The sequence below is a fragment of the Cydia pomonella genome, chromosome 8 (assembly GCF_033807575.1).
Source record: "Cydia pomonella isolate Wapato2018A chromosome 8, ilCydPomo1, whole genome shotgun sequence".
NCBI lineage: Eukaryota > Metazoa > Arthropoda > Insecta > Lepidoptera > Tortricidae > Cydia > Cydia pomonella.
This window is the reverse complement of record NC_084710.1, coordinates 14926453-14942826: the sequence shown is the minus strand read 5'-3', so window position 1 is coordinate 14942826 and position 16374 is coordinate 14926453. Positions and strand designations below refer to the sequence as shown.

The 16374-nt window shown below is 37.6% G+C and overlaps 1 protein-coding gene across 11 annotated transcripts in view; it reads right to left on the bottom strand.

Annotated features, from left to right (window-relative positions):
* Nucleotides 1–3502, bottom strand: part of LOC133520663 (poly(rC)-binding protein 3) — a 243776-nt gene extending 240274 nt beyond the window's left edge. For 3 of the 11 annotated variants that reach the window (XM_061855243.1, XM_061855242.1, XM_061855245.1), the window contains exon 1: nucleotides 2941–3499. The gene's annotated coding sequence lies outside the window, so the exon portion shown is untranslated. Of the gene's footprint in view, nucleotides 1–2940 lie in introns of all 11 variants that reach the window. The other 8 variants (XM_061855247.1, XM_061855248.1, XM_061855250.1 and 5 more) reach the window with 8 other exon arrangements.
* Between the last annotated feature and the right edge of the window lie 12872 nt (nucleotides 3503–16374).

Genomic DNA, 16374 nt, shown 5'->3' with positions numbered 1-16374 from the left:
GAAGTTTGTCCCATTCACTTTTTTATGTAAAGTAGGTAACTTATAAATAAATATGAGGTTTTTTGGTAAACAAGACTAAAATAAAATTTGTTAGTAAAAGTAAAATTGGTAGGTCAATTTTGCAACGTGTATACTACATGTACTACATAAAGATTTAGAAAACCTGAAATTAACTAATTTTTTTTACGAATTGAATAGCCAACCTTAGTCTCGCTTGATAAAAAAGATATAAAACCGTTACATTTGAGATATGACAGGGACTTGATGATACACATGCCCCATAATTTCGCACTCGATGGTCTCATCGGAAGATCAGCGCTGGAAGTCGCCAGCAACATGCTGAGATGAGGCCATTTCGTGACACTTTACTCTCACTATGTTCTCTTTTATGTCTGTCTATTACTGTTTGTGTGTTTATGAATAAAACAAATTCTATTTCTATTTCTATTTCTATAATGTGACAAAGAGTAAAGGACGCGGTAGGTAGTCCGATAGTTTGATATGTCAGCGTGACTTACTTATTTTGTGACAGGCTGTTACATCTAGTCTGAAAGTTTGCACGAGTCAGGAATCCGTAAAAATCAAACAGAAACCGAGGCGACATAAATTTGATTTGAAACTGATTTTACCAGTCACCATAACTCCTTACTCTCTGATGAGTATGTAATGGGTTCATTGCAGACATAATGCACGGCCAAGATGGGTTCGGCCTGACATGATACGACAGATGTAAGTATTATATTTTCATTTAGTTTTTATATCTATGAATCTCGTATCTTTATAAATTTTCTGTCTTCTTAATTTTATTTTCTGTACACAGTTATTCAATCTTTAGATCACCATATAAATTTATTTGTCTTTTGTATGTTTTTTTTCTTTGCTGATTTTTGTTACCGGTCGCGATTGTCTCTAATCGGAAGAAGAGTGCCGGAAGTCGCCAGCATCATGCTGAGATGAGACCATTTCGTGGCATTTTCTCTTTCCCTGTGTTTTTATTTTATTTTGTATGATATCCTCTTCTGTGTTGGTGCTTACGAATACATTATTCCTCTTTCTAATTGGACCCATAGCGATGTACGTAGAAAGATGGAGCTTTCTGTAGTTGTCTTGTAGGACTTGGCAGTAATGTTAGACAACCATTTTCTTTCCGATGAAAGAATATGTTGTATCTGTCTGGAGTATCCGTTGAAGGTCCAAGCTATTGCGGAACTAGACTCAAGTTGTGGATATTAAAGTCTCCCAGAAAACCGGGTACACAGCCAGGTATCATTGCTGAGTCATTTTCACTGCTTCAGGTGTTGTTTAAATAAAAGTGTAATACAATAAATTAATTATGTTCCTTGCCCAATTCTACTAGTATTTAGCCATAAAATGGAGTAGCCAACTTCAGCGTTGGTTTAAAAAGTATGCTTCTGAGTAATGTGTGACCAGCGTCAGACTGCAAAAAGAATAAATTGCAGCACAGATCTCGAATATTTGGGAGTAGAGACGAGTAGCTTTCTTTTCAAAATTGAAGCCTTCTACATAAAGGTTAACTTTATAAAATTTATAACCCCTAAATTTCCGTGAATCAAATAAATTTACAGTAGCGTCCCCTATTATTCACATATTTGTTTACCTTAAATTCCACTTTACTGAATAATCACCATGTATTTTTCGATTGGTACGATGGAAAATCTAAATTTCAGATCATAAAAAGGATGATGTTTTCATGTACCTACCAGGTGCCCAAAACGAACAGAGAATATTTAATGCATAGTCACGTATGCGTTTTAGTTCACTTGAGTGCATACACGTAGATACCTACGTATCTGCTCGTTGTATGTTGGCATAATAGCGGGAAGATTCTAAGCTTCTGAGTTGGCACAATTTGATCTATCTAGAATATTCTATTGGCTTATCTCTAGTTGGTTAAAAGTGAAATTCGAAGGCAAATACACGAGTATTTACTACTATATATTTAGCGTTTAACTGAGACGGTTAGTAAAAAGATATTATGGAAAGCTACGGACTGGTTTAATGCCGCCAAGCATGAAACTGATTTGTATTATGTTAAACATTTTTTTTTTTATTTTTTTTTTTATTTATTCATTTTAATTAACACAGTATAACAGTTAAAACTAAAGCACTGTGAAATTACATATTGAACCTAGACAATCTAGACATGTATAATTGGAAAGAGTTGACATGAAACATCAAAATACTAATTAGAATACAGGTGACACTTATAACACAGAGGAGGGACGAATATCCATCATCTCGCTGAACCTCAGACATTCATCACGCACTGACATCCATCTACTTGCAAACACATCACATTCAGGCGCTGATGCGAGGAGTGAATTCAAGCTGCGTAAAGCTCGAACAAAAGGAGCGTTCCTGCGCGACACAGTTCGGGAACCCGGCACAGATAAAAGACAGCGATTACGAGGCCGAAACTCAAATCTAGAAGGTGTTGGGACAAACAGACGCACTACTTGTGTTGTTAACTCGACACAGTCAGAGTCACCGCGTAAGATATTACAGATTGTAGTGAGAAGTGCTGAGCTGCGTCTTACCTCTAGGGAGTTAAATCCCATCATTCCCAACAAAAACTTAATCAGTAACTAAACACAACCTGATTAATATTTTTAGTAAATTACCTTTGATTTTAAGGCAGTAATGGAAACTATGTATTTTTAATGCCAACTTAGACTTCCAGTCAAAACAATCAATGGTGAAACTTAAAAATTCTGCTAACGAATGGTGTCTTTGTCTCGACTCGTAGTCGTTATGAATGAGCCGCGCTATTGTCGCAGATATATCTCCCAGCTTACAGATAGCAAACGTCTGCCTCTGGCACATCAGTCAGCGTTTTAATAATTCAAATGTAGGAGGCCGAAGCAGACTGCGCGCCGCGTGTGTGACCGGCGTAAATACGCCGCTTTACAGACCACTTACCTGTTTGACAGATGCAAATGAAACGCGAAGGCAGCTCGCTTCACTTCAGAAGTTCAGACACTTTCCGTCAATCCAAATAATCCTTTATTTACGGCAGGACACAAGCCCTTAAAGTTTTAACGCGGACGCGTTTTATTTAGATAGTCCGCAACACAGAGAAAACTTTGAAACTCAAGAACTTTGAAAGAATACTGACTGTTACTACGGAGCCCAGGTTAACGGGTCTGTGAAGGGTTAAGCGCTAGGGATATGTTGTTAAGAGTCGCGTCTAGGACGCGGCGTGTACGTTAGTACCGGTAGGGTTCGGAGAGATCGCACGTCGCGGACAGGAGAGGTTCGGACACACGACCGAGGAGACCGAGTCGACGTGAGTGACGCCGGGCGCCTCCCGCCCGCCGAGCGCCGCTCGCCGCGCGCCGCGAGTCGGGAGCAAGAGGGATGCAGCGAGTGGACTCCCGCGCCCGCGAATATCGCCGCTCGGATCACATCGCCAGAGTCTCAAGTACCCTCTACTGCAGCGCGAATTCCGAGAGGGAGGGCTCAAGTCTAGACGATTCCGATATGACACAAACAACTCCTCACGTGCCCGGCTAATAAAATACGTAAAGCTTTTGCATAGAGTCCGTTTAGGTTTGATAGCCTCGAGATGAACACCTGACGTTCGGCGTCATATCGAAAAACATATGCCCCGGTTGGCTAGGTGTAGCAAATACCATAACGAATATTTTGGCTGAACACGCGCCATATTATGCAACGTTACAGGCTTGTATTGTGCACTCTGAAATTTCCTCGTCCTTCGTACGGGTGAGCTTTTAGAGGGTGCCTTTGCTTTGTGCTCGTATTGAAAAACAATGTTTCAAGATACTGATGAGTCATGATAAACCTAACATGGCTTATATTATATTGTAATTTCATTAATCCTTGCTTTTAATTAAGGTAAGGTAATAACTTATTTGTATAGTACAGTCAGCATCAAAAGTAGCGGATCAAACAAGGTTTCAAAAGTATCTACCATTCTGTAACAGCTTAACAAAATGTTGTGGTTCTATATGTAGAATAATTAAGACGGTAAAAGATATACTTTTGAATGTAAATTTTAGAGATTTATCTATATTTTGAAAAGTTATGCGGAATATCAGATACTTTTGGCGCGTTGTTTCATCCGCTACTATTGATGCTGACTGTACTTGTACAAATATCCAAAAGGAGATAGAGGAACAGACTCTAACAAAACTATTGTACGTACATTATGTTTTTATGAAACCTTTTACCGAGGATAAATAGGCAATTAAATATTTGGGACATTCATGACACAAATTGACTAGGTCCCACGGTAAGCTCAAGAAGGCTTGTCTTGTGGGTACTCAGACAACGATATATATGTATAATATACAAATACTTAAATTTATAGAAAACATCCATGACTCAGGAACAAATACCTGTGCTCATCACACAAATACATGCCCTTACCGGGATTCGAACCCAAGACCATCGGCATCATAGGCAAGGTCACTAGGCCAGACCGGTCGTGAAAATTCAGGTTCGTCAGGATTCTACGTTTTATCTTTTATATTTTTACTAAGCCCTGCAGTGGGTTTCTTTTCCGCACTAATTGTAAGTTTCTGTTTGACCCAATGGTTGACTGGTAGAGAAGGCAAAATGCATCTATTGTGCTTTCTTATAGTGTACAGTAAAGGTTAAATATATATGTCTAATATATAAACTGGACCAAACTCAAACAAACAATATTTGATTTTCAAAAAAATATGAAAAACATTCAATCAATCATTTTTTTAATACTATATCGGTGGCAAACGACCATACGGTTTTCCAGATGGTAAGCAGTCTCCGTAGCCCATGGAGGCATGCTACTCTAGAGGTGTTACATGGGCGTAGCCGACCCTTACACTCGTCCCTCTTTGAGCTCTAATTAACATTATTACCCATCCACCCAGGTACCTTATTTTCCATCGAATGTTCTTAACGGAAAATCAATTAATAACAACATAAAACGAAAATGACGTTTAAAGAAACAGCTAATTACAAAAGAGGCAATTATTATCTATATAAAAAGCTGTATAGCGGCATACCTTCATTGTGTAATGAGAATACGCTGGCTGTCGTTCGTCTGTCAAATTAACAAGTAAACAAAGCTTTCGAAGGATGTTCGGGAAAATATTTAAGTTGTACGCGCCCCGCGTTCCAAGACCTCAAAGGCTTCGGCACAGCGTCGTATCAGAGTAGATAATAAACGAGTCCTTAAGAGGGAAGAATAGCTTTTTGAATCTAACGAAATAAAGGTAATTTTTCTATGAAATTCCATTTCGGGAGAAAACTGTTTCCAGTAACTAAATCTTAACAAATCACTTTGATTTTGATGTCGGCTGCTTTAGCATAATATATTCTAGGTTTATAGGTTTCGGTTTTAGAAAGAAAATTAGTTTGCAAATTTTGGAAATTAAGTAAAACCTATAAACCAAGTTTTTCATTGTGTAACATACTAAAATATAATGGAGAATGAAATATATTTAGAAGTCGAAAAACGTTTATCTTTTTCTATGGACGATCACGTGGAGGATCACAGAGGGAAGTATACCTCTTAATCTTGACAATGATGTAGTTTTATTATAATGGGCTCCTAAATTAGTTTAGAATCATTTATTTCTTAGTGCACATTATACAATATTTAACAAATGTCCTGTCTACGTGTAAAGTCAAATTTAAAGGTAGTCACTTAATGAAGCTATACTCGAAGTTTTCATGGTTGATCGAACTACAAGTGAGGCTATCATCAGAATAGCTGTGGTCATATTAAGTACTCATAAAACTGATAGACGCGGGGTTAGAGAGGTTGCTTTGACCCATACCACGGAAAATTTAGTGTGGAACGGCACCCTGACAAGCTGTACATTTGTTAAGAGGAAAGAGAACGACCGAATCTCCATACAAACGTAGGACAGTCCTCATTTTCCTCCCTGGACATTGACATTACAAAAATATTTTTACAGAATTTTATGTATTTTAATCGTACCTATGCCCGACCTACTGATTTTTTTAGTTTTTTTAATGATTGTAAAAGTAGGAGCGAGAAACAAGGTTTACTACAAATTTTTAAACGCTCCTAACTCTTATAATATTGAAAACATCGAAAAAAAGTCAAATGTTCGGGTATATGTAGCTATGATTAAAACAAATCAAGTTGTGTAAAAATATTTTCAATAATGATAATATCCAAAGAGGAAAATGAGGACTACGTTTGTATGGAAAGGCGGTTTCGGGGCGGTCGTCCCCTTTCGTCTTAAGGTCACAGAAACTCATTGGATGAGTGCAGCACGTGACCGATCGTTGTGAAGATAAAATATTTGTGGGATATCTTTGTCCAGCAGTGATCGTGTTCTGGTTCCAATTGATAGGATAATGATGAATTTACATACAACTTATACCAGGAGTGACTAAAATGCCGTGTACAATTAGTCATTATTGTTTAAAGAAATAAGTAACGATACGCAATAACGGGCGATCAGGATTGACTTCATCGTTGTGTCGTTGAATTTGGACGTCAAACAAAAATTCTTAAACGATCGGAGATAGATTACTGTTCTTAATACTTATACTGTGGTAGCATAATCTATAACTGTAGAAGTTACTACCTACCTTCTCTTTGATTGGTACAGTTTTTTTTATTTTTGATGTAACAAATAAATAATAAATATTATAGGACATTATTACACAAATTTACTAAGTCCCACAGTAAGCTCAATAAGACTTGTGTGTATTTAGGCAACGATATGTATAATATGTACATATTAATAAATACTTAAATACATAGAAAACACCCATGACTTAGTAACAAATATCCGTGCTCATCACACGAATAAATGCCCTTACCAGAATTTGAACCCGGGACCATCGGCTTCATAGGCAGGGTCACTCCCCACTAGGCCAACCCGGTCGTCAAACAAACAAACAATACAATACAATACAAATATGCTTTATTGCTAACCAATATGAAAGAACAAAATGGCATACAAATTTAAACATACAACTTAGACTATGGTAGACAACGGGCGATCTTATCGCTAAAGAGCGATCTCTTCCAGACAACCTTAGGGTAGTGGAGACAAGGTAAAAAAAAACAAGTAATGTGAGTAGGTGATGCAGTGAGTGATAGAAGTTGAGAGATAATAATACCTAATCATACACATGCATAAATAGTAAATAATATAAACTACATACACTACATACATAAATAAATATCATATATAACATATTTACGAACACACATATAAATCACCACAATGCGGCCAATAACAATTGAAAGGGAAATAGTACGGTCGCCAAATCTCAAAAGCCCTCTAGAAACACGATTTAATTGACTCTGCTCGGCCTTACCCACAACCGGTATCAATGTGTTCGGACAGTTCTCCTGATCACCGTACATGCGGTAGTAAAGCGGAAAAATGGTGGAGGGGATAGTAATGACGTCACAAAGATGGCGGCCGGACCTATTCTTTTTGGCGGTGTATCTCGAAAACCACTTAACCGATTTTAATCATCGAGGTGTCAAATAATAGCTTATATTATGGAGATTATTTCCTTTTCTACAAACATTTACGTGAAACCTATAGGAAAAAAAATAATCACAAAAAACAGTTTTTTTATAAAATTATTATTTTTTATTTTGTAAAAATCTCCGTAAATATTAGCATTTCGCAAATTTTGTTTCCTATAAAACATATTGCTTCATTATCAAGGAATATAATGAGCCTTAAAACATACAGATCGAGTAATAAACAATGAAGCTACACTCATTTATTTGCGCATGGGTAACGATAACTGGCTTTTACCGGTCGAAACTGTGGTGACTGTTACGATACGTATTGAATGGAATTTATAGAGTATCGGTTTTAATTACTGAAATTATAATGACAATTATAAAAACCAGACACAATAATGTTACCTTACTTCGACGTTTAGTCTCTTTTTTCGTCTTAATCATAGGTAGGTACATATTTCTTTTTACTTAAAAATTTTATACAGGGTGAACTTTTAACCACCAGTCATACTCTGCGCAGCGACTTTATAGGTCATACTGAAAAACTTTTACTATTAGTAGTCCCCAAGCCGCTCCGAGGCCAGATTTAATTGACTCAGCTCGGCCTTACTCACAACCGGTATCAATGTGTTCGGGCGTTTCTCCTGATCACCGTACATGCGGTAGTAAAGCGGAAAAATGGTGGGAGGGGATAGTAATGACGTCACAAAGATGGCGTCCGGACCTATTCTTTTTGGCGGTGTATCTCGAAAACCACTTAACCGATTGTATTCATCGAGGTGTCAACTAATAGCTTATATTATGGAGATTATTTCCTTTTTACAAACATTTACGTGAAACCTATAGGAAAATAATAATCACAAAAAACATTTTTTTTTATACATTTGGTTGGTAGGTTTGTCTTATGTTTTAAAGCAGTAAAATCTTTCAAGTCGAAACACAGTATAAATATACATTTTGGTGTCTAATCTAAAAGTATGATGTTCATTGTTTAAGACTGATTAGTGATTACTGAATTAAATAACATGCTATTTGTTATTTTTGTTTTATTTTTTAAATCAGGTATTAATTTATTCACTATGTATCACTATACAGGCAAAATGTGTATCATAGTTGGTCTGTAAGTACTTACTACTTGTGTCGAATATAGGTATAAGATGAAATTTTAACCACCAGCCATACTCTGCGCAGTGACTTTACAGGTCATACTGAACAACTTTTATTATGGGACCAATGCCGAATCACGCAAGAAAATTTGGATCTGGAATGACACCCACTGGCTGTGCCCTACCACACAAAGCGAGATGACATTCACAATGCCCATACCTCTCTTTTGGACGTAGTTTAAGGACGTACCCGGGTCCATGACGCATGCTCGCCACACCGCTGCTTAAAATAAGCTGACGCACCGTAAATTGAACTGCGTAAAAATCGCAAAAAATATTACACGGAGATCTTATGGCAGACACCGTACCGGTGACGTAAAAGACGCAACTGTTTTGCGAACAAAAAAGATTCGCGTTAAGCACGTCACTGCGATTCCGTACCGTCACCGTTTTTTAAACAGCGGTGTGGGGAGCATGCGTCAAAAACGGTACGCATACGACGCGTCACTGCGATTCCGTATCGTGACCGTTTTTTAAGCTGCGGTCTGGTCGCACCTTGTATTGTATTGTATTGTATTGTATTCGGGCGATTTTTCCGCAACTCGACGACTTGCGCCTATTTTGCGTGATATGTTGGGGGTGGGCTAGTCCTGCCAGCCCAGCTCCTCGAGGAATCCTATCAAACCTTTGATGTTGAGTAGGACCTCGGGGAGGTCTCTCGGAGATCCGAGATGTTTAGCCCTGTATGGAGTCACTCCGCTGCATTCTAGCACCACGTGAGAGGCTGTTTCTTCTGTCTCCATGCAACCTCGGCACAGGGGACTGTCTGTGACACCTGTTGTGAAAAGATGTTTGTTAAATAGTCCATGACCTGTTATGACACTGGTTACCATACTCAGTCGGACCTTCCCTAGTTGCAGGAGCGCCCTTGTGAGTTTTCCGTTGATACCAGGCATGGCTTCTTTTGCCTGTCTGCATCCAGTCTGGTTCAGCCAGTGTTCTGTGTGTAGTTTCCCTGTACGTGCCAGCAGCATTGAGCGTACCTTGCTAAATGGTATCGGAAGAATCGGTTTCGGACCAATCGCCCCCGCATTCGATCCTTGCCTGGCAAGCTCGTCCGCAGCATCGTTACCTCGGGATCCACTGTGTCCCTTGATCCATTGTAGGGTGATCTTGTTATTATGACATACCTCCATTAGTCGTTCGTGGCATTCGTGTATAAGTTTGGATGTAACTATATGGCTATTTAGAGCCATTAAGACTGCTCTACTGTCGGAGAGTATGCGGATGGAGGATCCTACTACCTTCCTTGCAGTGATGGCAGCCGCCGCGTTTATGATGCCCATGCACTCAGCTTGGAATACCGAGTTATGGGCTCCTAGCGGAGTGGTGATCGACATGTTCAGGTCTTCTGAGAAGGTTCCAGAGCCCGATCCGCTGTCTGTTTTGGACCCATCAGTGAAGATTCTCAGCTCCCGGGGATTGAGTCCTTCATGATTGTCGTCCTCATATAACTGTATTTTGTACCTTTTATCGAAGATAGCTTGTTTGTGAATCCGGTCCGTGCCTGACCTAAGCACTGGAAATTCGTCATACACCTTTTCCAGGCATTTTGTGTGAAGAGCTCCTGTGATGTTAGACCATATCTTGAGGGTTCGCAACCTTACCGCTGAGAGACTGGCCTCTTGCTGTATGTGTAGGTGCAGCGGTGGAAGGTTTAACATGACCTCCATGGCTGCAGTCGGGGTAGACCTCGTGCAGCCAGTGGTGGCCGCGCATGCGAGCCTTTGAAGTCTTTGTAGTTTGTCTCGTACGTTGCCTAGGTTTGTTCTTGGCCTCCAAACCACCGTAAGAGAGTAAGGGGCGGATTATCGTCTTATAGAGCCAGAGGGTAATTTTCGGGTTGAGTCCCCACCTCTTACCAATCATCCTTCTGCACTGCCAGAAGACAACTCCCGCCTTGTCTATCCGTTTGTTGATGTGTTTGTTCCAATTGAGTTTATTGTCGAGAGTTAGTCCTAAGTACTTAACTTCATCGGACAGCTGTAGCTCAGTTTGGAAAAGTGTTGGTCTGGTAAAGTTGGTCGCACCTTTATATGGGACAGTCAAAATTTTTTTCGCGATTTCGGAATTGGTCCCATAGTAAAAGTTGTTAAGTATGACCTATAAAGTCGCTGCGCAGAGTATGACTGGTGGTTAAAAGTTCACCCTGTATAAAATTTTTAAGTAAAAAGAAATATGTACCTACCTATGATTAAGACGAAAAAAGAGACTAAACGTCGAAGTAAGGTAACATTATTGTGTATTGGTTTTTATAATTTTAATTATAATTTCAGTAATTAAAACCGATACTCTATAAATTCCATTCAATACGTATCGTAACAGTCACCACAGTTTCGACCGGTAAAAGCCAGTTATCGTTACCCATGCGCAAATAAATGAGTGTAGCTTCATTGTTTATTACTCGATCTGTATGTTTTAAGGCTCATTATATTCCTTGATAATGAAGCAATATGTTTTATATGAAACAAAATTTGCGAAATGCTAATATTTACGGAGATTTTTACAAAATAAAAAATAATAATTTTATAAAAAAACTGTTTTTTGTGATTATTTTTTTTCCTATAGGTTTCACGTAAATGTTTGTAGAAAAGGAAATAATCTCCATAATATAAGCTATTATTTGACACCTCGATGATTAAAATCGGTTAAGTGGTTTTCGAGATACACCGCCAAAAAGAATAGGTCCGGCCGCCATCTTTGTGACGTCATTACTATCCCCTCCACCATTTTTCCGCTTTACTACCGCATGTACGGTGATCAGGAGAACTGTCCGAACACATTGATACCGGTTGTGGGTAAGGCCGAGCTGAGTCAATTAAATCTGGCCTCGGAGCGGCTTGGCGACCGTACTAAAACAGGAACAGAACATAAAGTAACATTACGGAAGTGATAAGTAATAACCTTTTACTTGAGTTTTAAAAATATGAAGTGATTTAGCATGCCTTAAGTCAGAAGGTAATGAGTTCCACAACCGAACTGCCTGGAACGTAACGTAAACAACAATGTAACTAAACTTACAACTTCTTGTTTAAGTTTACGACTTGTAATCAATTAATCGGTTGACTAAGCAAGCAGGAGGCCAATTCAAACTAACAAATAGATATCATTTTGATCTTATTTTGAAATGACTCATTTTGTGCATCTCTCTCGTATTTGTATACTGCGTGTATTTTTGATACGAATGATACGACCACATATTCTAAGGGTAGTTAGTATAGGCCCAAATGATTTAACTTTCATATCATGTTTTATCATATGTTGTTTCTCTATAGCCCAAGCCCTCTCGCACATAAGAGGAGGCCTGTACCCAGCAGTGGGACGTATATAGGCTGAATTATTGTTTAATTATTATTTATCAAGTTTTACTAAAAAAAATATGACTTTTACTATTAAGTCATTTTTTTTTATATGTATATGTTTTGTATTTAGCAAGTAATGTATCACTACTTTGTTTTTATTATTTTATCTATTATAATATTATTAAACGTGGCTCTAACTGATGCGACGTCATAAATGTTACAAGTGATGACTATGTACGCAATACATTGCCGTTCCAAAAAAAATATTTCAAGCTTTTATCGCTGACTGTACTTTTCTTTCCACAGGCAACTAATACTCATCGAGCCAATTCTAAAAACCCCAAACACAATTAGGTTGCGTTGTTTTATCACAGAGTGCCTATGTCCACTTCCTGTCTCCATCATCAGATCAGCTCGATGGTACTATAATATTGCATTGTCGCCCAACTTACATATCTATGCAAATTTTCAGCTCAATCAGAAACCGGGAAGTGGATCAAATTTGACTTGCAAGATTTGATTACAGACAACGGGACAGGTGAAACTAAATAAAAGCTTGTTATAAAAATTCAGTCTGTCAGTGAAGGCTAAATTAAAAATTCCTTTAAAATTAGTTTCATAGCAATGCGGTTGCGGTTGTTTTACAAATACACACTAGTTATCGTGCATTTCTCTCGTACTTGTGCGTACATGTATTGGCGCGGGCGAGACCCGCAATGACTAAATAATATTATTCAAATATAATTTTGATGTTTTTTTGGGATACTAGCCCACCGTGGAATTAATTCATAAAGTAGCCATGCACTTTTGCAGCTGGGTACGTTTGAATTAGCCATCCGGTGGCAGTCTCTAGTGTCCACTCAGTAGTCATGTTTACCAATCTATTTGGGTGCATGCGGGTGACATGTCCAGCCCAGTCCCACCTATTCAAAGTTGTTTTTTGTTTTGTTGAAATTCTGAACAATAAAATCAGTCTCAAGGTTAAGGCGTTCTCGTGTATGTCAAATACCGCTCTAGGTAAGGCCATTCATTTCACCTGCCAACTGAGTTGCCGAAACAGACACTGCACTCAATTCTCAGACACAAGTGACGGGCAAGTATTACTACTGTACCACTGCACATCTCGTCTTGCTGGGAATTCCGGATAACCACCCTCTAGACACTACTTCATTACTACTGAATCCGACACAAGTGCAGATCCAACGGAGCCACGCCGTTTTATCGGAAAAGGCAAAAATTTGTTTGCCTGTCCGCCTGTTTTCCTCAAGTTGCTTCTCGTGAATTTTTGATCAGTTGCCATATTTAAAATTCAATATTTTTAATGATTCTTTTTATTTCCTTTTTGCGCTTTTTCTTACACATTTATAAACCTTATTTATTATAATCTCAGATACTAAAATGGCAGTTCCATTGCCCCAATTTGCCAAACCGATCTATTATTTTAGTGCACAGTATGATTAGGTCCGAAAATTGGCATATCAAATCGGTTATAAAAACAAGCTTAGGTAGCTGGATCGCTCAGTTTCATTCTTCAGTTCAGCTTTAGTCTATGTTTGCCACTGTTAGAAATCGGTCGTTGTTGATATTTATAATTTTCATAAGTAAAGACTGGAAAGACAGTAGCGCTTGCCTTCTATGTTAACGGGGGGAAAATAAAATTTGTGGTGATCTGATATCGAGTTGACATGCTCTATCTAGTAGGTAGCAGCAGTGATCTGTGCCAAGAGTTTACTATTACTTTTTTAGGGTTCCGTAGCCAAATGGCAAAAAACGGAACCCTTATAGATTCGTCATGTCCGTCTGTCTGTCCGATTCTGTCACAGCCACTTTTTATTATTGCCAACATTACGAAGGACTGCGATACTACATGTACCTGAAGCTGAATTTTTTAGTCCTTTATTATTATTCTGGTTTAAGTAAGTACTTCTATGTTAACGGGGGCAAAATAAAATTTGTGGTGATCTGATATCGAGTTGACATGCCCTATCTAGTAGGTAGCAGCAGTGATCTGTGCCAAGAGTTTACTATTACTTTTTTAGGGTTCCGTAGCCAAATGGCAAAAAACGGAACCCTTATAGATTCGTCATGTCCGTCTGTCTGTCCGATTCTGTCACAGCCACTTTTTTATTATTGCCAACATTACGAAGGACTGCGATACTACATGTACCTGAAGCTGAATTTTTTAGTCCTTTATTATTATTCTGGTTTAAGTAAGTAATTATGTTTAATATACCGTGTGATTAAAAGTCGTGATCAGAAATGTTTATACTAAATGTAAAGAGCACACATGTCTTACTCTATATATTTAGAATGAACACTTGTACGTAAGAATATTCAAAAATCTAAAGTAAATTTATTTTGTATAATTAATGCGATGCAAATACAAATATAAATCTTTTAAAACGCCAAAGCTACAAGTCACAAGGTTTAACAATTATAATAGGTACACTAGTAACCCAAATTATAAGTACATACAGATTATTACAGAGATTAAGTATCAAACGAAATTATTTATTCAGATTATTATTCATTATGTTCATTATTCATTACAATACGATCATTACATTAAACATAAGTTAACACAGCGTGTAAGTACATTGAACATAATATGTGCGGAAGTTTAAGAAACTCCTCAACACTGTACAAAGATAAAGTTAGTAGCCACTTTCGCAGTCTACACTGAAATATATCTCATGGTCACCATACTTTTACATACAACTGTCACTGACTAACAGCTATTTATCAAATTATTCAATTTAACCTCTTCGTATTTGTTGTCTGGAAAAATTTAAGAAAATGCATTGACAATGACTATAAGTCGTAACATTACGCAGCGAATCACAATTAAGTCACGTGACCTACGTTGACCATGAATTTAGTTAAATAGGGATATTTGTTTAAAAATCGATAGTGAATTGAAGAGCAATTAATTGTGATTTTATCTAGCACTCCACGTTAGTTTAAGCAAGCTCTATCGGGTGATGTGGTTACTGTTCACGACATAAATATCAGCCTGTATTTAATAACAAAAAATTATTATTTAGTCGTCCAAATTGTATTACTGTCTTCGAGATGACCTAGGTATAGTTATTCATAAAAAAAACAATTAAGAAATATAACCCGTTAGCGTACCATGAGTTAAAAACACATCCCTATATTTTATGCTTGAAAGCCTTTTACCCTCGTGGCTACGAGTAGGGTAGTCTCATTATACTGACGTGAATAATCCATTTTTTTTTTATATCATGTAAATCGATTTGACTTAAGGTCCGACCGGGAAAGAGAAACACTGATTTTTTTCATATTTGATTTCGGTATAAAAAGAGTAAAGTATTTCATACTTATCCAATCTGTAATTGTTCCTTTACTGGACGTGAACGTATTCTAACAGACGAGATGGACTCCTCCTGTGTAAGATGTAAGACGTAAACCCTTATTCATAAAAAGCAACCTTAATTTAATTTTGTCTCTTTCTAACAAATAGAAAAGTCAGGATATTGACAAATGATTTGTTAGATTTGACAAATGCTCATGAGAAAAGCTCATGAGCATTTATTGATGATTAGTGGTTTTAAGCTACTGAGACATGATTTTAGAGCAAAAATCTATAGGAAACAGAAAATGCAGGAGTAAAGAAACAATATCTGTAACATTATGTAAAGTCTTGTTTGTAATTGCAAGTCTCAACTGTGACCAAAAATATACTAATATAATGAAATTCCGTATAAAAACAAAAATGAAAAATAATTATACTGTATTGGATAAACAAATTTTCAAGAAATATACCTATATATAGGTATATATATTTAAGTAAGTACGCAACACGATTATTTAATCACATAATACAAGTACCTAAGTAAACTTCGTAACTAAAACTTCGGCCGTCACTTAGCGTTTGACACTTGATTTCCCTATCGGCGCGACGCAAACGTGTCGCCGCCACAAACAAAACTGGAAAAAGTTTCCAACAATCCACTGCAAACCTGACGGGGCAAACAAGGGTTTCAACTGGTGACTTCGAAGTAAAAGTATATATTTTGATATGGAGACCAATGAAAATAAGACGGTTAATCTCCATATGAAGATGTGTTTCTCATCATTGCCATAAACGGCACTCGAGAGATCAAGCGGAATCTCATATTTTGATAATCTATTTACACTGTCGGCCCGATTCGAACTTTAACATACGTCAAATATTAGATCTAGATACGATAAGATATGTCAGTGTCAAAAGTGACGTTTCTTGAAACAAAAATGTCACTTTCAATTGTCTATTTTATCCGGGTTATAACTCATGAATGCGTAGTGATGCCTTTTTTCTGCTGTTAGTATTTCACTCTCTAAAATAAGCGGATAAATGAGGCGATTTGTGATTAATTATTTACTTAAGCGTACCAGTTATTTGAAGCAA